Source organism: Sciurus carolinensis, chromosome 7, assembly GCF_902686445.1.
Source record: "Sciurus carolinensis chromosome 7, mSciCar1.2, whole genome shotgun sequence".
NCBI lineage: Eukaryota > Metazoa > Chordata > Mammalia > Rodentia > Sciuridae > Sciurus > Sciurus carolinensis.
The window spans coordinates 130,853,633-130,874,876 of record NC_062219.1 but is presented as its reverse complement, the minus strand read 5'-3'; the positions used below and the strand labels follow the sequence as shown (position 1 = coordinate 130,874,876).

General features: G+C 49.1%; 7 non-coding genes across 7 annotated transcripts; 5 read left to right on the top strand and 2 right to left on the bottom strand.

Annotated features, from left to right (window-relative positions):
* Positions 1 to 1,676: 1,676 nt before the first annotated feature.
* Trnas-uga (transfer RNA serine (anticodon UGA)) lies at positions 1,677 to 1,758 on the bottom strand. The gene has a single exon. It is a non-coding gene; the product is annotated as a tRNA-Ser (tRNA).
* Positions 1,759 to 6,337: 4,579 nt separating this feature from the next.
* Positions 6,338 to 6,409, top strand: Trnaq-cug (transfer RNA glutamine (anticodon CUG)). The gene has a single exon. It is a non-coding gene; the product is annotated as a tRNA-Gln (tRNA).
* Positions 6,410 to 9,942: 3,533 nt separating this feature from the next.
* On the top strand, positions 9,943 to 10,024 carry Trnas-aga (transfer RNA serine (anticodon AGA)). The gene has a single exon. It is a non-coding gene; the product is annotated as a tRNA-Ser (tRNA).
* A 4,055-nt stretch (positions 10,025 to 14,079) lies between these two features.
* Positions 14,080 to 14,161, top strand: Trnas-aga (transfer RNA serine (anticodon AGA)). Its single transcript has one exon. It is a non-coding gene; the product is annotated as a tRNA-Ser (tRNA).
* A 1,441-nt stretch (positions 14,162 to 15,602) lies between these two features.
* Positions 15,603 to 15,674, top strand: Trnam-cau (transfer RNA methionine (anticodon CAU)). The gene has a single exon. It is a non-coding gene; the product is annotated as a tRNA-Met (tRNA).
* A 1,989-nt stretch (positions 15,675 to 17,663) lies between these two features.
* Trnas-aga (transfer RNA serine (anticodon AGA)) lies at positions 17,664 to 17,745 on the bottom strand. The gene has a single exon. It is a non-coding gene; the product is annotated as a tRNA-Ser (tRNA).
* Positions 17,746 to 20,241: 2,496 nt separating this feature from the next.
* Positions 20,242 to 20,323, top strand: Trnas-uga (transfer RNA serine (anticodon UGA)). Its single transcript has one exon. It is a non-coding gene; the product is annotated as a tRNA-Ser (tRNA).
* The last annotated feature ends 921 nt before the right edge of the window (positions 20,324 to 21,244 follow it).

The following is a 21,244-nucleotide window of genomic DNA, read 5'->3' as shown; positions in this document are numbered from 1 at the left end:
ATGGATTAATTATCACCTTTTCTTGAAACATTGAGCTTCCTGTGTTTTCTGTATCTAAGGATTAATTGGTATTCCAAAAGAGTAATGCGCCTTTCACAAATCAAGATGGTCATTCCCTACTGTTATTTAACTCTTCTGTCAAGAGTTGGAGACATTTATCACTCCTGTATTTTAAAAGATTAAAGAATAGCCAAAGCAAGTTTGGGGTGGGGGTGTGGGAAGAGCAGCAAGAGAAAGGAGAGTACTACTGGAAATGACTGTATTAATAGCTCTAGAAATGGGAAGGAAACCGAAACCCCTCCCCTGCTGGTGACCTGTGTGGGACCCCTCCTGGCTGTGATCCACTCTTACAATGCTATTCCCGGGTTTGTTACTGGACTTAGCCTTTCCATCCACTGCCTGCTGTTTACAAACTTTTCCGGCTCCAGGGCTCTGGAGTTTCCAGGCTGAGAAGACACACCACGCCTGTGGAGCAGAAGTAACAGTCCTGCTCTTATTGGCCCCAAACAGCATTGCCTTCTTGCTGCTGAATGCTAGTTCCTGAACTTGGGCTAATGGAATACCTAACAGACAAGCGGCCGTGGTCCCTGATGGGTAACTTGGACTTACCTACAGAGACAAACTGAATAACAGTGGCGAAATGGCCATAGTAAGGAAAGTACCCCTGTTGTGCCACTGTGCCCCTCTGCCAGCCTGGTTCCCTGGCTCTAGACAGAACAGAGTTCAAGTACAGCCCTGGCTCCTGCTAGCTGGGTGGTCTTCATCAAATTGTCTTACCCACATGGGCCTCAGTTTCCACATTTGCAAAATGAAGAAAATAGTAGTATTTACTTCCAACGAATGTAGTAAATTAACATACACAAAGTCCTTGGAAGTATACGCATATATTAAGATCTTGATAGGAGGTGACATCAAAATCCTTTCATGTACAAAGTTCAGTAGGATAGAGTTTGCTAACCATTGGTTTCTAAAAAATGTGTTCCCTGCAGTACTGGAGGAAAAGTGCCCTCATAACTTAGATTAAGACACCACTTTACTGTTGGGTATTGGGCTAGTCATCAGGAGATCGCCTTTACAATGGGGTGATATTATCTAACTAATAAAGAGATATTGGTGATTACACAAGATAAGGCACTTGATGGTAAGTCGGTGCCTGGGGCATAGTTGGGGAGGGGAGATAGAGAGAGGAAGGCCAGGGTAGCACAAATGTATAATCTCAGCTATTGGGGCGGCTGTGATAGGAAAATCACAGGTTCAAGACCAACCTGGACAAATCAGTGGGATCCTATCTCAAGAAATAAAAGGGAAGGAGATGCAGCTTAGTGGCCTAGCGCACCTGGGCTTAATCCCCAGTGGCACACGCAGCGATGAAGCGACCTCCACCACAGGAGAGGCTTTGATGCTCAGAACAAATTCAAGTTGAGTGTAGCATGTAATGGGTGCGGGCGGGAGGAGGAAATACCTTCACAATAAGGTAAGGACCACAAGCCTGTTCCAATCTTTGGAATTGGGGGGGGCGGGGGATTCAACTCAGGGAAGGAGAACACCGAGACAGTTCCCCAGCCCTATTTTGCATTTTGTTTCGAGACAGGGTCTCCCTCAATTGCATGGGGCCTTGTGTTTTGCGGAGGTTGGCTTTGAGCCGGGTTCCCGGAGTACCTCCGTGAACGTAAAACCGTAGCCGGCAGGATTCGAACCTGCGCGGGGAGACCCCAATGGATTTCAAGTCCATCGCCTTAACCACTCGGCCACGACTACCTGGCTGACAGTGCTTCCCGCTGGGGATTTTGGAGCAGTGAGCAGTGGCCACTCCCCGCAGGAGACACCATGGCGAGGATATTTTGGCGCTATTACTGGAGCAGCCACAGAGTGCATCCCAGGGGCACCTAGAACTTCGAGCTCTGATTAAAGAGACCACAGCAAACAGAAAATGGTGCGATAGAAATGGAGAAAGGCAGACTCAGGCGTTCCAAGCAAGAGAATTGAGCGTTCTTTGCTCCGAGCTGCACTCGCCGGCCGCCGCGAGCACCTGCACGCAGCTGTTGGTCTGAGCCCGGGTGGCGCCCGGCGTGGCGCCTGCAGCTTCAGCCCCGCGTGTGCCACGGGGACAGAAAACCGGCCGGAGGAAACCTGAGGGACTCAGAAGCCTCGAGGGCCTCTGCGTTTGTTTCCCTGTTGAAGATTAAACCAGAGATATCGTCGATGACTTAAAGCGTTGCGCTTTCCCGGGCCTAAAAACGGGAGGAGACCGCTCTGAGCTCTCCAGGACCGACGGGGAGAAGTCCGGAGGGGCCCCGTCCCGCAGCGCGGGGCGCAGCCCGCCGCCCCACCGGCGCTGGTCCCGGGGAGCCTGGCGCCGTGCGGTTCAGGGCGCGGGTCCCCGGGCTTCCCAGCCCGAGTAGGCGCCGTCCGGCAGCCGCGGACTAGCTCCGCCTCCGCCATAGGGTCGCCTCGGAGCTTGAAGTGTGTTGATTCGGCGGAACTGCAGAACCAGACTTCTGGTTTTTTAAAAAGCAGAATCTAAAACTAGGCATTGGGCCAATTGTTTATAGTGACAGTAATGGTTCGAGAAATGACGTGGGAGATAGGGCCCGAGCCCAGTGGGGAGAAGGGACTGCCTCGATCCGCAGGGTCCGGGAAGCAGGTCTCCATGAATGACTTGTGCCTTTTAAGCGGTGTACTTCTCTCTTTTTTACAGGACAGATCCACCATTAAACAGAGACCATTAACATGCTCTGTAACGATTTATCCCATTTGAGGTCCAAATGTCCGATGGTAGAAACGTGGGTGTTCCTTTCCATTTTGTCTGACCTTGTGACTGGATTAACTCTCCCCAAATTGCCACTGCCAGGAATCTGCACCCCAAGAGCCCTCTGAGGACTGGCTTAACTAGTAGCTCAGCTTCAGACATGGATCACCTTTGACATAACTTACAAGACAAAGATTAATGAAACATTAAAAGATGATTTTAACTTACTAGTATAATGCTTACTTTATGCTTGTGGAATTTGTTTCTTATTAGTTAAAATTCAGTTTGATGCTATAGAGGAGAATATCAAAGGCAGAAGATTCTTAGCCTGGGCTCCATGAACTTCAAGTGTTTCATGAACACCCGAGATAGTTTACAGAATGACATATATGTGTGTCTAGGGGCATCTTTCTGGGAAAGGGATCTCTTGGGTTTTACCCAGTGTGATCCAGAATCCAGAGTAAAATAATTATATTTGGTGTGAGTCTTTGCTCTAAAAACTTCTTGATCTTGGAAATGCGGGGAGAAGAATTTTCCATCAGTATGGTGTTTTTTTGAGGAAGGATAGCAGAGGTCTGAGTGGGCATGAAGATTCCAATCCCAGGCTGGCTCCTGCAGCTCCCTTGGTAACCAGCCAGTTTGCAGGATCGTGGCGACGCCCACTGTTGCATGGAGGGCGAGGCCCAGCTGAGTCTGCGGTGCTTCCACTGTCTCACCATTGCTCCCCACGGTTACGGAGCGAAGCAGACATGCCCCTCTATCAGGCAGCCTGGAAGCCCCGCCCTGAACCATGGCCGCCTCCTTCACCCAGCCCTCCCTCAGCTCTGTCTGCCTTCCCTGTGGTGTTGCTGCCCAGGCACCCGGGCACAGCCTACGTTCCTCTCACATCCTAAACCTAAGATTGAGCGGGCCCCCTTTTATTTATTTATATTTTGCCATACAATTTTTAATTTGCACCAGTACTGACCCTCAAGTGATTGTACATTTTTAAAAATGGAAAAAGTAAGTTTAAAAAAAATGTGATATTTGAGAGTCACTGAGATAGGGGACTATGATATAATCTCTCTTTTTGTTTCAGCAACCAGGGGCACTTTATCTCTGAACTACATCACCAACTCCCCCCCACCCCCACTTTTTGTGAGACAGGTTCTTGATACATTGCGAGTCTGAGCTCCAATTTGTGATTCTTCTGCCTTGGTCTCCTGAGTAGCTGGGATTACAGGCATGTGCCACCATGCCCAGTTATGATATGCTCTCAAAATACCAGTATCTCATTAAAATATACATATGTACATATACACACACACACACAAGAAGTGCAGGTGTTTCTGCTACTCAAAATTTTTTTTTCTTTGTTTTGAGACAGGGTCTCACTAAATTGCTTAGGGCCTTGCTAAATTGCTGAAGCTGGCTTTGAACCTGGGATCCTTCTGCCTCAGAATTCCAAGCCACTGGGATTACAGGTGTGCTCCATCACACCTGGCTAACTACTCCAACTAACTACTCCAACTTTTGAAGGGGGCCTAATACTCCTTTGTGTGTGTGTGTGTAGTATTGGAGATTGAATCCAGAGATGTGCAACCACTAAGGATATTTTTATATTTTTAATTTTAATTTTTTTAATTTTTTCTTTGTTCTTTTTAGTTATACATGACAGTAGAATGTATTTTTACATGTCATATATACATGGAGTATAACTTCCCATTTTTGTGGTTGTACATGATGTGGAGTTACACTGGTCGTATATACATATAAGAACATAAGAAAGTTACGTTTGATTCATTTTACTGTCTTTTCCTTTCCATCCCACCTCCCTTCCACTCCCCGCCCCCCATTATGAGTCAGCATTCACATATCAGAAAGAACATTCAGACTTTGGTTTTTGGGGAGCTTATTTCACTTAGCATAATAGTGTCCAGTTCCATGCCTTAGCCAGTAAATGCCATAATTTCACTCTTTTTTATGGTTTAGTAATACTCCATTGTGTATATGTACCATGAGGCTCCCTTTTAAACAGCACCTGCAGGCACTGCCCGAACTCAACTACCCAGTTTTCCTTCTTATTTGAGCTTCTCAGCTTGTCTAGGCTGCTGGCTTCCCATCACCTCATTGTCCCCTAATTCCAGAGGAGGGGTGTTATTTTGTTAGCACTTCAATCGGCATCCCACACTGTCAGCACAGTCTCCAAGGGCAGTTAGCCCTGCTCTGTCCGGAGCCTGTAGCTGGGAGCACAGCTCAAGCTCTCCTTCCTCACTCTAGCTAGGCCTGTGTGCTCTGAGGACAGTCTAGGTCTGCAGGCTGTGCTACTGGGCCTCAGCAGGCCTCATTTGTTAAAGGAGCTGGGGAGTGTACAGACAAGGCAGAATTCTGAATCTACTTTGAAGAAACTTTCAATTGGTTATATTTTTGTTCTTATTTCCAAGAGCAACAGTTTCTACTTAAGAAGTTAGAACAGAATTGTAAAATATCCCACACATTTTTCCTATTATTTAAGGCTTTAGATTAATGTGCCATTATGTACAAGTATAATGTTATAATTGTACCACAGCCATACCAGGATTCAAAGGGCATTGCTTCGTGTTCGGGTCCCTCCTCAACCAGGACCGCTTGGCACATGGCTTCAAAAGAAGCATAATAATTTAACTATAATCTAAGAATGTGTAAAACTTTATTATGGTAGTTTGGTAAATGAACATAAATTTATACGCCACCATTAACTAACGTCCATGCAATGTGCCGCTCTCCTTGGTTTTTACCCAACTTCTTTTTCTTGTCCCAGGACCCCTGCCCTGGTGTTTCTTTGTTTCCTGTTCTCGAGGCTTCTGGAAGCTACCTGATGACCTCGCTTGGCAAGAAAATGTCATCGTCGTGCTCTTGGCGAGCGAGGGGGTCGGGAGGTCACACCGGGCAGTCGCCTGCACTGCTCCTGGTGCAGGTCGAAACGCAGAGCGCCGCTGCCCAAACCGCAGTGTTTTCGCGCTTTGCCAGCCGAGGCCTCCACGAGGAGGAGCCACGCCGGGACCCAGAGGCGCAGCGCTCGGGGTCTCCATCCCCCCCGTTCCCGGGCAGTTTGGCACGCGGCCTCCAAAGAAGTTCCTTCGGGAAGTTGAAATTCCCGAACTGCGCCCGGCACCCCGAGAGGAGCGTGCAGGACGAGCGGGGCAGCGCGGCTGGCGGCTCCCGCGCAGTGCTGCCCGCGCCGGGCCTGTGCGCACGGGCGGGACCGAGGAGGCGCGGGGACCGAGGGGGCGCGGGGCGCGGGGACCGAGGGGGCGGAGGGGGTGCGGGGCCGAGGGGGCGGAGGGGGCGCGGGGCGCGGGGCCGAGGGGGCGGAGGGGGTGCGGGGACGGAGGGGGCCGAGGGGGCGCGGGGCGCGGGGGCCGAGGGGGCGGAGGGGGCGGAGGGGGCGCGGGGCGCGGGGACCCCGGCCGCCGTGCTCCAGGCTTGGCGCTGAGGGCCCAGGGCTGGAGAGGGCACGCGCCGGCCGCGGAAAGCCGGGCGCGGTTCAGACGAGGACTTGGCGAGGAGACGCGGAGTTAGGAAGGAGATGTAGCCCATCGGGCAGGAGCGCCCAGCGTGAGGGCAGGTGGTTCCATGGTGTAATGGTTAGCACTCTGGACTCTGAATCCAGCGATCCGAGTTCAAATCTCGGTGGAACCTGGCTTCCCTTCACCTTTTGGGGATGATTGGCGGGACTCTGGCGCCTGTGAGGGGCAGCGGAGGGCACCGGCTCCGCGTGGACCCCGAGAACTTCCCGCTTAGTGCGAGTGCAGGGACCGCTTCCCTCTGCCTGGGAGATCTTGCGCTGCTTAATAATCTTGAGTTGAACTGAAAGCTTACTTTGATTTACTTATAAAATGTAATGACTTCACTTCTTGCAGGAGCGAAAGCACCTAAGAGACATGAGAGGGAAGAGTTTTTCATGAATAGATCTTTTTTGCCTGGAGACAATGAATCATTTTACGAAGCCTATTAGATATAAAACCGAGGGTTGATAGGTGGGTCAGCACTAATGCCTTGTGCAGCAACATGACTACTAATTCCTGGTGCTGCTGGACTTTGCTTTGCGAATTCTTGTCCGGTGTACCGAGTGAGGGAGGCCAGAAGAAAACGAAGGAAAAAGGGAAGCCAGGTATGTATCATGGCAATCTGTATTCAATCTTACTGCCTACCGTTTCCATTACTGTTGTCGAGAATATAAAAATGTCAATATTTGGAGTGGAATTCACTTGGAATACACGTATCAGCCTAGATGACCATGACTGTTTCAGGTTCCGACTAAACCCCTTTCCTAGGTCTGGCATCTTTCCAGGGGTAGCCTTTGAATTTTAGATCTGTCATTTGAGCACCAGCCACCTACAGCCATTAATCCTGTAGCCCTGTGCATTCATGGCAGGAAGCCAGTGGAGGGGCAAGGCTGCTCACCCATGCGCCCTAGACCTCTGGATCTCAAGCATCATTATAGGTTCTTCTTTTAATGTCAATGTCCTGACCCAGAGGAAGTTGGCAGCTGATTTTTCTTGAGTTTTAGGGGGAAATACGATGCTCACCAATTGAATAATCTCTCAGGTTTCTTGAGAGAAAAGCTAGAATTCACCATTAACCATCCTTGCCTTCTCATTTCTATGGGAAATCTTGGTAATGTTACATGTACTGAGGCCTTTATGCTATCAAAGGAGTCTTTCTTCACTTTCTCATTCCTCAAGGAAAGAACATTGTATGTGGAATGTAGGAACTGGGGGCTATTCTAATACTAGTGTTTGGTAATTGCAAGCATTGAGTATTTCTGCTAGCCTGCTCCTCATTTTAAAATGAGGATGGCAGTACTTTATAGACCTTATGGCATAAAAATGAGGTTATGAACCTGAAGGTGCTTTGTAAAGATCAGCACACTGATACTCTTGCAGTTATTTTACCTAGTAAATTTCCATGCCATGCTATTCCCTGTTTTTGTAAAACACTGACAACTAATGTAGTCATTCTAGAAATTAAAGGGAATGAATGATTTACCCCCCCCAAAAAAACAAATAAACATAGTTTACTGAGGATCCTCATAGTGACAAAATGCTGATATGTCTTTTTGTTATAATTTTTTCATGCCTTTACACTTGGGACAGTTTCTGGAAAACCAGTGCCAGGGCAGGAGAACTGGTCTGCAGGTAGTGCCATGACCAGACAGATCCAGGACTGAACAAAGTGCATTGTTATAGGAACATAGGAGTCTCTTGGAGGAAGGAACCCTGCACCCCAGAGCTGGAGGAAGGAATTTCCATGCCAAGGCCAACTGGAACGTCCCACATCAGTTGAGAAACAGTCCCCTCATGGGTGGCTGGTGAAACACGCAGCTGACTCTCAATCACTTTGTTATCCCATAGAGTTTGGAATGCGTGCTGGGGCCACTTGGTGGGCAAGGTGGCAGTTACAATCCCCAGGGCTATGTCATGTCAGCCTGGATCCCTACTACCAAAAATAAGTGACGGAAAGCCCCTGACTCAAACCCACATTCAGCACCATCCTCAGTAGCCCTCAGCAAGGGAAGTTCCAGCACATGGGGGACCCACCCTGGGCCAGGAGGATGAAGACCTGCTCAGTGTGTGAAGACTTGGGTGCAGATAAAGTCCAGTGCCTGACCCAGAACCCAACGGAAATCCTGGAAAGGAAGAGTGTTGGCCGAATGCATCTGCAGTCTGTTCAACAGGCTTGTGCTCCAGGCGGCAAGGACTCCCTAAGGAGTTGATTTGGCACTGCCTCCTGAAACTTTCTCTTTCACTTCTTTTTTCTATCATAGTCATCGGTGGTGTGCGATTTTGGCGACTTGAATCATCCTGCTCTTGATTGTGGGTGACACTCGTCTGGCGAAGGGCGAGTAACTGAAGCACGCCTGCACCAGGGGAGTGTCAGGCCTCCCTAGCAGCTCGGAGGCCACCGTCTTGCCCAAGACTTCCCTGCAGAGTCCAGAAAGACACCCCCACCTTTCGGGAAGGCTTCTTTAGCACATGGCTTTAATAATCACAGTGCTCACAGCTGTCTCTGAAATAGTAGAGACAATTGCTGGTGATTTTGGAATTTGAATCTAATGTTTCAAGCACTGAGTTTTACCCGGGTGAGCCACAGAGGCCCTAGTCGTGTGGAAAGGAACTGAAAATACCAGCATGTGAAACCTCACACTCCAGATTTTATATGTGTATTTACCCAGAAAATCGGGAGGGGTGGAAGGAGAGGTGAAGGGGGAGGATGGGGAAGAGAGTTTTGTGAGACACTCTGAAGTTCGATGACGACTCCATCGTGCAGAGCGGGGAGAGGGGCGGCGGCCGGGGACTTTCGGCGAGATTCAGGGCGACCCTAAGCCGCTCCCGGGCGACTTCTCCGCCCTCTCACAATCACCATTTCTTTTCTCTCGCCAGGAATTGTCTTGACGTTTTTTTTTTTTTTGTTTTTTTTTTTTCCTTCTGAGTAGAAACTAAAAGGAAACCAGTGAAAATGCCGTGGGTTCTTTGAAATCGTTCCTGACGCCCAGGCATCCCGGCCTGGACGTGCTGCAGGCGAGCGCGCCCGAGGGAGCAGGTCCGCGGGTGGCAGCACAGGCGTCGAGCACTGTGTTCGAGGAAAGTTTCCTTTGCCGAATTTGCAGCCCACCCCTCCCGTCTCACTCCCAGCAAAATGGTTTTAAGTTGATGATTTTAAAAATGTATTAAGTGGGAATTAAAAAGACAATAGTAACGACCACCCGCGGTTTCGAGAAGGGGCGGGCGCTGTTTGAGAAGCGACAGAGGCAGAGCTACTAACCCGGAGGGAGGTCCTCCGAGGGGACAGCCGGGCTCCGCCGGCGCAGGGAGGCCTCCGCGTCCTCGCCTGGAGCCCTGGACACCCCGAACCGCGCGCACCTCTCCCACCGGCGTCGGGGCGCCTCCAGGGCTGCGCGCTGCACGACCCCGCCTGCAGCGCCCGCAGGACGCCTGGGCTCTGGGAGGGCCTCCTGCCTGGGCTCCTCCCGCCAGGCCACCAGGATAGGGAACTCCCCGTCCTGGGGCTGGCGCTGCTCGTCAACTGGCCAGAAGAGCGTGGCGTGCGTCCAACTGCTGCGGGGCGGCAGGCGTGTCCAGGGCACTTACAGAAGTGAAAGAAATCTGGCCTTGGGAGGAGAGCGGAAGTTCCGCACAGCTACTTACCTTCACGAGTAACGTGCTCTCCAGGTAGTCGTGGCCGAGTGGTTAAGGCGATGGACTAGAAATCCATTGGGGTCTCCCCGCGCAGGTTCGAATCCTGCCGACTACGAGTCCGCCCCGTTGGCGGGGTCACCTATTGACCTGTGAGCAGGTGCGTAGTCCTGGTCCTTTAGCTTCGCTCAAGGTTCAGGTTTTGCCTCCCACGAGGAAACTTCCCCTCTGCACCGGACACACTCCTAACACAGTGCTGGACCAGCTCCTAGATTAATTCCCAGGCTCATTCTTTACTGTGTCTCTTTCCAAGTGAGAAGTGGAAACCCCTAAGTTGCAATATAGGGTGGGGCACATCCTCTTAGCTTAGCATCACAGCAGGATGGGCAGGGCTGTGCCTCTATACAATGTATATGTCAGGAATTTGCAAATTCCTTTAGAGTTTTCCTTCAACTCTTTTACATTCTTGGCGCCATGTCCAAGTCTCAATAAAGTAGGTGTCCAATTTATCCATTATTTTTCCTTACCTATATTAAGAATCATTGATATTTTCTTTGTGTCACTGGCCTGTCTTTCCAAAGCACAGACTATCACAAATAAATTTTATTTATAAGAAAGCTATGACTCTCAAGTGGAAACCCCACCTGTAAGCACAATTACAATAAACAGAGTGAAGAGAGGTTTCAGAATACTCCTTATACCTAAGAACTTGTGTTGCATGGTATATGCCTCCCACTTGCTAGCTCTTTCCTCAAGCAGAAAGGGAAAATCTCACCAACCTAGGACTTCTTAGAGGAGATCTCAGAGCAAGCATGAAAAGGGAGCTGTGGTGGTAGTCCACGCTCGGTCTAAACATGGAGCAGGCTCTGATCTATGCAGGGTCCGCCCACTCGCTCGATCCACACCATGTCTCCTTTCCAGTGCACCAGCATGTGTTGTGAGGAGCCAGCTGAGAGAGGAGACTCTCCAGTCCAGGCTGGACTGCGCTGCAGGTGGAGGCGCACAAGACTAAGATCAGTCACGTGTACAGCCACATTTCAAAGGTGCTGTTTCTTTAGCAGCTGCGTGTTTAATTACAGCTTAGTGAGGGTGAGGTGTACTAATTCCAGTCACATAATGTGACATAAAGGCCATTCTTCAATACGAGGGCTGTCAGCCTGGCTTCCGGTCTCTGGCAGCATTTGTGAATCCCCTGACTCTGTGTCCACAATGGCCAGTTTTGCATCAGGGACATCTCTCTGGGAGAGGGTGAATGAATTTTACTTTACATACCATGAGAAGTTGAGCCAAAATGTAAGTTAAGAAGCTGTTTCTTGATAGTTCCCCCCCCCCCTTTTTGGTGGTGCATGGGGATTGAACTCAGGGCCTAGGTGCTTACAAGGCAAGCACTCTACCAAGTGAGCCATATCCCCAACCCAACTTAGTAGCTTTCTGATCACTGAATGGGAAGAATTTACTAGTTCCCTTTTGTTGTTTTGAGAAAGACATAAAATGACCATGAAAAAATATTTTGGGCTCCAGATTTCTTCTAACTCTCTTAATAGGTTTGTCTCACATAAGCTCAATCCATCTTCCCAATTAAAAAAAAAACAAAAAAACAAAAAAACATACTCGGCACTATGCCAGGAAAGGAGCCTTCGCTGGGATTTGCTGTACTCCTGTGCCCATGTCCATCTCTGCCATCTACAGACTGATGGGCACTTGTCTACTAAAGCAAACTCCCTCTAAGGCTTTCCTGATCCACATTGCTGACAATATTGGCAACTTGCTCTTTGCTTTTCCTTTCCTGTTTCTATCTTCTGAGAATAAACAGGGATCACTGTGTAAGAATCTACTTGTACAAGCTGCCTCTTGTGTATGGAAAGACATTTTTTTTCCAATCAGCATCTTCAAGCCACAGCTACCTAAAGTTTTCAGTTTTCTTTGTGCCTTCCACTTTTCCTCTGCCTTTATGCAGACTCTCCATGTTTGGCTACATTTATTTGCATGTTTATAGAATATCTCTCCTAGTGGACACTACACCCCAAGGCAGGGGACATGCTCCTTGCCTTGCTTGACACTGTTACTACACTCCAGTGCACAGGTCAGATCCATTCAGATTGCATTTTATGACATGAACGGTATGGAAGAGACTAACCAAGTTGGTTCCATGCTATAATGGTTAACACAGTGGGCTTTGAATCCAGCTGAGTTCAAAGAACTAGTTTCTTTTTCAGTTTTGTCTCCCTGTTTTAGTTTAGTTTTGTTTTTTGTCTATGTAGGCCATACTAAACAACTTTATCCCTGACATCTGCCAATATATTTATATATGGCCCTCAGAGGATTCAAGCACCTATATACTGTATGATAAGGAAGGAAAGAATGATCAAAAGTAAATACTTCCATTTAAAATAGAATAAAAAGAGTAAAATATCTAGAAATGAATTTAAAAAGAGAAGTGTAAACTTATACTCTGGAATATTGATAAAGGAAACTGATGAAAATTGAGGTAAATGAAGACATCCCATGTTCATGGAATGAGAGACTTTATATCATTAAGGTGACAGTATTCCTTAAATTTAACTACAAATTTAATGTAATATGATCAGAATTTCAGCAAAATTTGGTTGAAATTAACAAGTTGTTTCTGAAAAGTATTTGGAATTTCAAGAAACCCAGAATAGTCAGAACAATCTTGAAAAAAAGAAAAAACTAAGAGGACTCACACTTCCAAATTTCAAAACTAATGTCAAAGCAATAGTAATCAAGAAAACGTGGTATTAGCATAAGGATGAACATATAGATCGTGGAATGGAGTCAGGAGTTCAGAAATAAAGCCATGTGTCTCTGGTGGGCTGAGTTTTGAGAGGTTCCAAGATCCTAGTGGCAGAAAAGAATGAATTCTTCAACAAACCCTGTTGATAAAATTGAATAACCACAAGCAAACAAAGAAACTGACCTTATCTCACACCATTTACATAAATTAACTCACAATGGTCAGGCAGCAAATGTAAGAGCTAATATTAATAAACATAGGGGTACCTCTAAGCCCTAAGATTTGGTAATGCCTTGTTACAGTTGACACCAGTAGTTGCCTTCATCAAAATTTAACTTTCGTGCTCTAAAAGGCACTCGCAGAAGAGTGGAAAGATGACTACAAGAACGGAAGAAAACGTGTGGAAATCACATATCTGACAGGGTCTTGCATGTCGGATATACAAAGAGCTCCCACAACTCAATGACAAAAGACACGTAACCCACTAAAATCGGGCGAAGAGCAGGAAGAGACATTTCTCTAAGGAAGATGTACATATGCCAAACAAGCCCAGAACACGAGGGTCGATACCGTGGGTCACCTGGAATCGGAATCCAAGCTGCGGAGAGAGGTCGCTTCGCGCCCACAGAGCGGCGCCCAGCAGACGGTCGGGCTGTGGCCGTGTCCCGAGGCCACGCAAAGTGGGAGCCGCCACCTGCCCTCCTGCGGGGGGGACGTGCGGAGTCACCGTGCGGCCCGGCGATGCTCCTCCCGGGGGTTATTCCCCAAGTACGGGAAGACCGGGAGGCGAGTAGTCGCGACGCGTCCAAGTGCGCACCGTGGAAACCAAGTTTCTGGTGTCCGAGGCCTTTCTATTCAATTCGTGCCCACAGCAGCAAACTGAAGCCAGTTTGCATGACTTTTTGAAGTTAAAGATACCTGTCTACATGGTTTTGCTCTCTTTTCACACCTTCAGTAGCGAGCTGTGCCCCCGGGTTTTGGTTGTTCCCCTGCAAGCGCATCTTGCGTTCCTGGTGTCGGTACGCGCCCTCCAACAGTGCGGTGCGGATGTCCAGAGCGCGGCTCAATCTCTCGGGTGTTTCAGAGTCGCCGCTGGTTCTGCGGCTGACGCTGTGGGACCGGACGCAACGGGAAGGGGTCCTTCCAGGTCCCAGGATAAGTGACGTCGACGAGTTGGAGCGCTGGCTGCAAACACACGCGGACGAGGGACCTTCGGAGAGCTCTGGATCTCCAGTGGTGGTGGTGGTGCTGGGATTGGACCCGGGGCTACCGGCCCATCCCCACTTCTCACTTTCCATTTCCAGACAGGGTCTGGCTGATCTGCCAGGCTGACTTCAGCCGCGGGAACCTCAGGGTGGAGGTGCGCACCTCCGGGCGGGTCACGGAGGTGCCACTGGAGACGTGAGGAGGTCCGTCGTGTAGTCGTGGCCGAGTGGTTAAGGCGATGGACTAGAAATCCATTGGGGTCTCCCCGCGCAGGTTCGAATCCTGCCGACTACGTAATTGCAGTTTTGGAATTGAACTGGGAAAGGAAATGGTCACCCCAAAGTTGAGTGTGAATTGAGGGTACCATGGTCCTAAAGGTTACTAAAGACATCCATAGACAAAACAGAATGGGCCCACACCTCATTCCTTATGCAAAAATTAACTCTAGTGCCTGATAAAGTCCTTAGATTTGACACCAAGAGCCCAGTCTTTAAAACGAGAAGTTGATAAGTGTAACCACATCAGAATTTGAAACTTTTACTCCAGAAAGATTCCTGTAAGGGGCTGGAAGAACAAACTACAAACTTAGTAGAAAATATTTGCAACTCGAGTATATTTAACAACAAAAACAAAAAAACAGTAAATGTAAACAGAATTCTCCAAACTCAACAGATAAACCAACAATCCCAGGAGGAAATAGACACAGAGATTTCACTGATGAAGAGATACAGGTGGCACACAGGCACAACAAAATGTTCAGCATCATTAGCCAATAGGGAAACACAGGTTAAAAAAAAAGAAGCCCTGTACACCTAGCAGAATGACTGGCATAAAAACATTCATACACTAATGATGGGAATGTAAAACAGTACAGCCACTGTGCAAACCCGAGAGGCACTTTCTTATAAAACAAAGTGTGAAATTACCATGTGACCCCACAATTGCTTTCTTGGTCACTTGTCTTAGAAATTGAAACGTGTCTCAACAAAAATCTGTATGTGATTTTTCCAACAGCAGCTTTACTCATAATGTATGACCATTGGAAACAACCCAGATAAAAGTGTTGTGAAGAAGACAGCCTGGTGAAAGTCAAGCACCGTGACAGAGTCACACCATGGAATATGGTTCAGCAGTGTAAAGGAATCCAACCACTAACACAAGAAAAACCTGGGATCACAGGGAATCGGGATGAGAAGGAGCCAAGGATAAAAGGTCACATTTTGTATGACTCCACTTAAATTTCTTTCTAGAAATGCCTAGGCTAAGTCAACGGAGAAGCCATTCCCGCTTCTCTGGCGTCAGGAAGGCGTTGCTGGAGGAAGACTATGTGGTTGTAAAAGGGCACGGGGCCAGAGGAGAGGACAGGGGTCCAGGACTCCGGCCGAGGAGGATGCGACTGTGACGGTTTAAAAGACTTTGCGGGTTCTTGGCTGGAGGACTGATATTCGGGGCCAAAATTTCATCCACGCAATACCACGAGGAAGCCCTAGCTTCTCAATCCAGTCCTTGCAGTCAGAAATCCCGACCTAAATCAGACTGATCTGGCAAACTGGTGAAGGACTGAGGACTGCGAGACGGTAACAAATCGAAAATGACGTGATTGTGGGTTGGGAAAGGCAGGGCAAAGGCAGAGAGGGAAGAAGAGAGAACAGGCCGGCAACGGGCACCGAATCAGGCAGCCCAACTCTGAACGAATGAGTGACGAGTAGGAAAATTACCAGTATCCTCCCGTGCCAGCAGAGTGGCGCAGCGGGAGCGTGCTGGGCCCATAACCCAGAGGTCGATGGATCGAAACCATCCTCTGCTAGTCTCTCTTTTGACCACCTAGAGCGGCCACCTCTGTGCTACGCAGCAAAGTGACTGCGCGGAGGCCCGCGCGGCTCACCAGCGCTGGCTGCTCCAGCCCTGGGCTGGGAGGAGGCGGAGAGGAAAGGTGCAGAGACTCACTGGGAAAGGCCGCAGTGGGGAGCAAGGTGGACGGGGCGGCGTTGGAGGGGCTCATTCCTCAAAAGTGACTTCAGTCTGTTTCCAGGCTGAGGCAGGGGACCAAGAAGGAGCTCCAGACTTGAGCCGAGTGTGGCTCCGCCAGCCGACCCCACGGAGAAGATAAAGGTTCACGGTACTGTCAGGCCTTACAGGTTTTATGAAGGGGGTTCTTTTCTAACACAATTCTTACGTGAGTTCACAGCTCTGGGCTCCCGGTGGCAGCTGCCTGGAGGCTCCTGCAGGCTCCAAGGCAGGTGGAGCGCCCTGGTACCAAGAGTGGAAGATAAATCAAGGAGTGACCGTCACTGTTCCACCAAAGGCAAAGGCTCCGGGGAGCCCAAAGCTCATTAAAATATATATATATATTCTCACAAAGACATACTCATGACACAAAACATACAATTGAAAAAGTTATTATTAAGGTGTTCACAAAAACTGGCAGATGGTGGCCACAGGGTTGGGTTGGGGAGGAGGTGGTGCGCAGGGGATCCCTCCAGTCTGAATGCTGTTTCATGTTGAATAATCTGATCTAATTAGTAGGTTTAAAATCACCGAGATAATTTTAGGCATGAAGCTGCTTGTGAAATAGCAATACTCCCTTTGAAACGTAGCTGTATGATTCATTAACCTCAGTCTTGTAATCAAGAGGCGTAAAGTGCACTCACCTCTGCTGAAATTGCAGCGGAACCAGCTCCTCCAGTTTCTCTCTTCTTAGGAATCATGGGGTGTGGGCTCCCCATAATGAACTTTTGGGACCCTAGAATGAGACCCATGTAGGTGTGGCAGAGAGAATGGAGCCCAGGTGTGCAGAGAGTGGTTGGAATCTCATCTTAGTTCCTTCTCAAAGCTTGCTGGGAGACCTCTGAGAAAAACCCACTTCCCATTTCTTGCAGAGTGGAGACAGAAGCAAGCTCTTAACTTCCAGTGTTATGAGCCTGGCTGTGCAATCACAGGGGCCCTCCATCACCTAAGCCAGGGCTGGTTCTCTGCAGAGAGTCACAGTCTCATCTAGAGTTTGCCCTTTTCAGTTCAACACAATCCCCGACCCAGGACAGGACCACTTGGCATGGGAACGTTGGTTGGTTCTCTTTTATTGAATTTCAAACAAAATTGCTTCTCTCTCTCTCTTCTCTTTCCTCTCTCTCTCCTCTCTTTCTCTCCTCCTCTCTCTCTCCCTTCTCTCTCCCTCCTCTTCTCTTCTCTTCTCTCTCTCCCTCCCTCTTCTCTCTTTATCTCCCTCCTCTCTCTCTCTCTTCTGTTCTCTCTCCCCCCCTCTCTTCTCTCTCTCTTTCCTCTCTCTTCTCTCTCTTTTCTCTCCCTCTCTCTCTAAACTTGTGTGGTAATTTGCCATTAATGCCCGAGTTAGATTGGCACCCAGGTGACAGTACCGTCTTGCTTTCTTGAGTTCGATCCTGGGTTCCCAGAATTCCCTTTCCTGCAGGAGTGGGGAGTGGGCCAGGGAGCGGTTCTGCGGCCTGTTCTCTGGTTGTCTAGGAAAGGGCACCTTTCAACCCAGGTGAATGCAGGTAGCATGGCCAATACCTGGACTTTCCTTCGTGGGGCGTGGGGGGCAAGGGTGAGAAAAGCATTGTGAAAAGTAATTGTGGTTCAAATACCCGCCCCTCCACACACATCAAAAACCAAAACCAAAAAACCAAGGAAACAGCTCCAGAAGCACAGTGGGTTTTGTACGTGGGGTTGTTACTTTTGGAGCACAGGAAGTGGGGGATGGGGTGGAGGAGTCTGTTAGGAAACAGATCCCAAACCACCTGGGGGTTATCGACATTTCCTTCCCACAGGGAAGTAAGAGCGTAGTCGGCAGGATTCGAACCTGCGCGGGGAGACCCCAATGGATTTCTAGTCCATCACCTTAACCACTCGGCCACGACTACCTGGAGCACCTCTGGCTTGTGGTGGTAGATAGCTGTGCCAAGGTCGGCTCTTCAAGGCCACATCTACCGGTAACAGGTTTGTGTGGTGTTTCCTACGGTTGGACGTCGCGAGGTGACTATGTCGCAGCACGTTGACAAACAACCTTCACCATAGAGGTGGGAAGGTCCTTACCTGACTGACGCCAGTCACAGAAATGCCGCACAGCAGTGCCAGCATCAGTGCTGCGAAGGTTCCTTATCCTGGTGGCCTGACAGGAGGAGGCCAAGCAGGAGACCTTCCCAGAAGCCAAGCTTCCTATGGTAGCTGCTGGTGGGGTCCTGAAACGTGCCCAGCACCTGGAAACCCTCTGACACGATGAAAGAGGTGCACTTCTGTCTATGGATGGGCACGCACTGGCTCGGTGTTTCCAGAGCTCTGAGAGGATGGGCGGAAACTCCAACAGCCCAGGCCACCACTCCACCCCTGCCCTACACCCAGCCCCTGGATTTGGAAATGTTCTAATGTGCATGTGTGTGTGATCATTGATAGTCTTTTAAAAAATTTACGACCATTCGATTTGAAGGATGTACTGCCTATTTTAAAACTCTTTTTTTTTTGCATATATATGCAGGAATAAACATGAAGCAGACACAGGCTAAACAGTCCTTCCAAACATTGAAAAAGTGAAAATTCGTATTTAAAGGCTCATAATTGTTGTCTATCTCAGCGTTCTTTCAAAGTGACTTTTGAAAGTCCCAGTTAATGTTGATAGGCAAGTAGGAGGGGAGTCTACTATAGATGTCTAACAAGCACTGATTATTGGAGAAACAAGTTCAAGGTGAACGCACTCACTCACTGTGGAGTATGTTGAACAACACAGTTGATTCGTCCAAGGGCAAGCAGATGCAAATGTCCTGAGCAATGTCAGTAAATAACCAGTTAACCAGCTGCTATTTCACCTGTACAACCTGGATAATAATGACTGTTTCAGACTGTGGAAAAACAAGAAAAACTAACCCGTAATCCCACCATCCAGAAAGCAGCAGTGGCAGCATCATGGAGTATTCCCCCACAGAATTCCAAATACCAAAAGTTTGCATAGGTGCTATTCCATCCTGCAAATGGTACTGGCATTTCCCCAGAGCAATTAATCTCCCCACGTACTGGTTTTAGTGATTTTGTGATGATCTGTTAGGCAGGTGGGACAAACAAGTTATGTATGCACTTTTTAATATCAACTTCCACTCTCATAATTAGGAATAAGAATAAAGATGGGGGGAGTACCTGTTTTCCTTTGGTTAAGACTGTTCCCTAGGAGAGTGGGTCTCAAGACTCAGAACCACCTGAATGGCAGTCTGTTAGGACAGACTGCTGGACACCCTCCCTGCCACCCACTCCGGTTCTTGTGGATCCCAGGTCAACGCTGGGAGTAAGCTCCCACGTGGTGCTCATGCTGCGGATGCGAAACAGCACTTAAGAAGACCGCTCAGGGGCAGTGAACTTCCACTTCAACTTTTAGAAGCCTAAAGGAAGAACAGTGTATAGCAAGTGCTACGAGAGTGAAACAAAATTCACATTTGCCACACACAGAAGGGAACGCTATCCTCATACCCAGAAGAAGCCACGTGTAAGTGAGCTTTCACCATCAGGCTTTGCCAGCCTCCCCCGTGGAGGTCACTTTTGTAAGTGAAAATCTATCTGAAACTACGGGTGTGTGTTCTGGCGACGCACCTCCATGGCTGAAGAGAAGGCCGTGATTTACTCCCTGACATTTCCGTGCAGAGGAATCTGGTCCAAGTCTCCCCCCTCATTACTCCTCTCTAATAAGCCACACAAGTCTCTGAATCAAAAAACAGTCATGCTGATTCAGCTTAGCTTATTCTGACATTTACGTGCTTTCATCTTTTTTGCGCATTTCTGTGCTGGCAGGCCCGAGATGTCTTGAGTTCAGATCCTTGGAAGACTTGTGCTCTGCGAGCCTCCCTTTACTCACTCCTCTCCGGAGGCCGGGCCTCGGCCTCTGGGGAAGGGCGCAGCGGCCTTCCCGGGGGGCGGTCGCAGGGCTCTGCAGCTTCTTCTCGCGGCCGCTGCCCTCCGCCCTAGCTCCCTGCGGCGGCAAGCGTTGGCGCGGAAGGACGACTTCGTGGTTTGCAGCCAAGACTCCTGCCGTCGATTTAACTCTGAGCAGGAGCAGGTGTCCGCCCTCCCGCACTCCCCGCCACTCGGGTTCTTCTTAGCATGCACCGGTTGCGTGGTTGCGTGGTTGCGTGGCGCGGGCCCTCGGTTCCCTCCGCGTGGGTTCCTGAACACCGGGCGAAGCGCAGGTCCGCGAGGCCGGGGGCGCAAGCACGGGTTCCTGCGCCGGGAGGGCTGAGTCGCTAGCCCGGGCTCCTTTGCGGAACTGCAGCCTCGCCTCTTTCCTGCGGGCGGGGTTGCCTGGGTCCCGCGGTCTTCTTTGTAGCCAAGCCTCAGCTTTCCTATCAATTCAAGCCAGCCCCGCGACCTGCCTGGGGCCGGTAGTCGTGGCCGAGTGGTTAAGGCGATGGACTTGAAATCCATTGGGGTCTCCCCGCGCAGGTTCGAGTCCTGCCGACTACGGTTTTAGCAGGAAAGTTGCTAATCTTAGGTTCTCCGGGTTTGCAACCTTCCCTGCTCCTGCTGGACAGAACCTTATCCGAGCGTCAGTGCCTGGACTTTCTGTTGCTAACTTTGCTTCAAACCCCCGCAAGGCGTTCCCTCTACTTCAATGAACTCTTCGAATTAATCAGCTTCGTTTCCGAAGCTCTCACCCGCCCAGGACCACCTCTCACTGTGCTGTGCAGGCGGGTTGGACGTGGGGCTCGTCACGAGGGCGTTCAGCCCCTGCAGAGCATGATGTCCATTTTGCAATGAAACAGCTCAATGCCACACAACGAAATGATAACTAAACTGAGCGCTCTTCTATAGGACTGTGAATCCAGGTTTCATAAATTCCACAAAAAATACCCCCCAGCTATCTAGGGTAGGATTGTTTAGTTCCCCAAAACGATAAATAACAGATCCCATCTTTCGAAACTCTTACTACACACTACAAATTATTTTATTAGCGCTTCTTAATTCCTCCATCATCTTCAGGGGACAAGAATGTTTCTGTGGGCCTCATAAATGATTGGAAAAAAACAAATAGTGGAATCAGAAGCTTATGAGTTAAGTTCTTGTCTAAAAGAAAGAAGGGTGGAAACAAAATTCTAGGTGGGAGAGAAGAGAGGGCAGAGATGGGGCACAGGGTATACATAATAGCATCAATAGAGGAAAGGTTAGAGCTGTAGAATACAGGAAAGGACATAAATACATTGCAACATTTGTTAAGGAAAATGGATCTCAACTGTCAGCACCAGAACATGGTCTTGTAAGATTCTGTGGCTTTGAAGATAAAGGAATAATTATCCAGGGATGATTCAATAACAAGATCACGATGCTGCTAAGGGGAAGAAAATCATACTGGAAGCAGCTCTTCAAAGATAGTAAGATGTGTAGGTA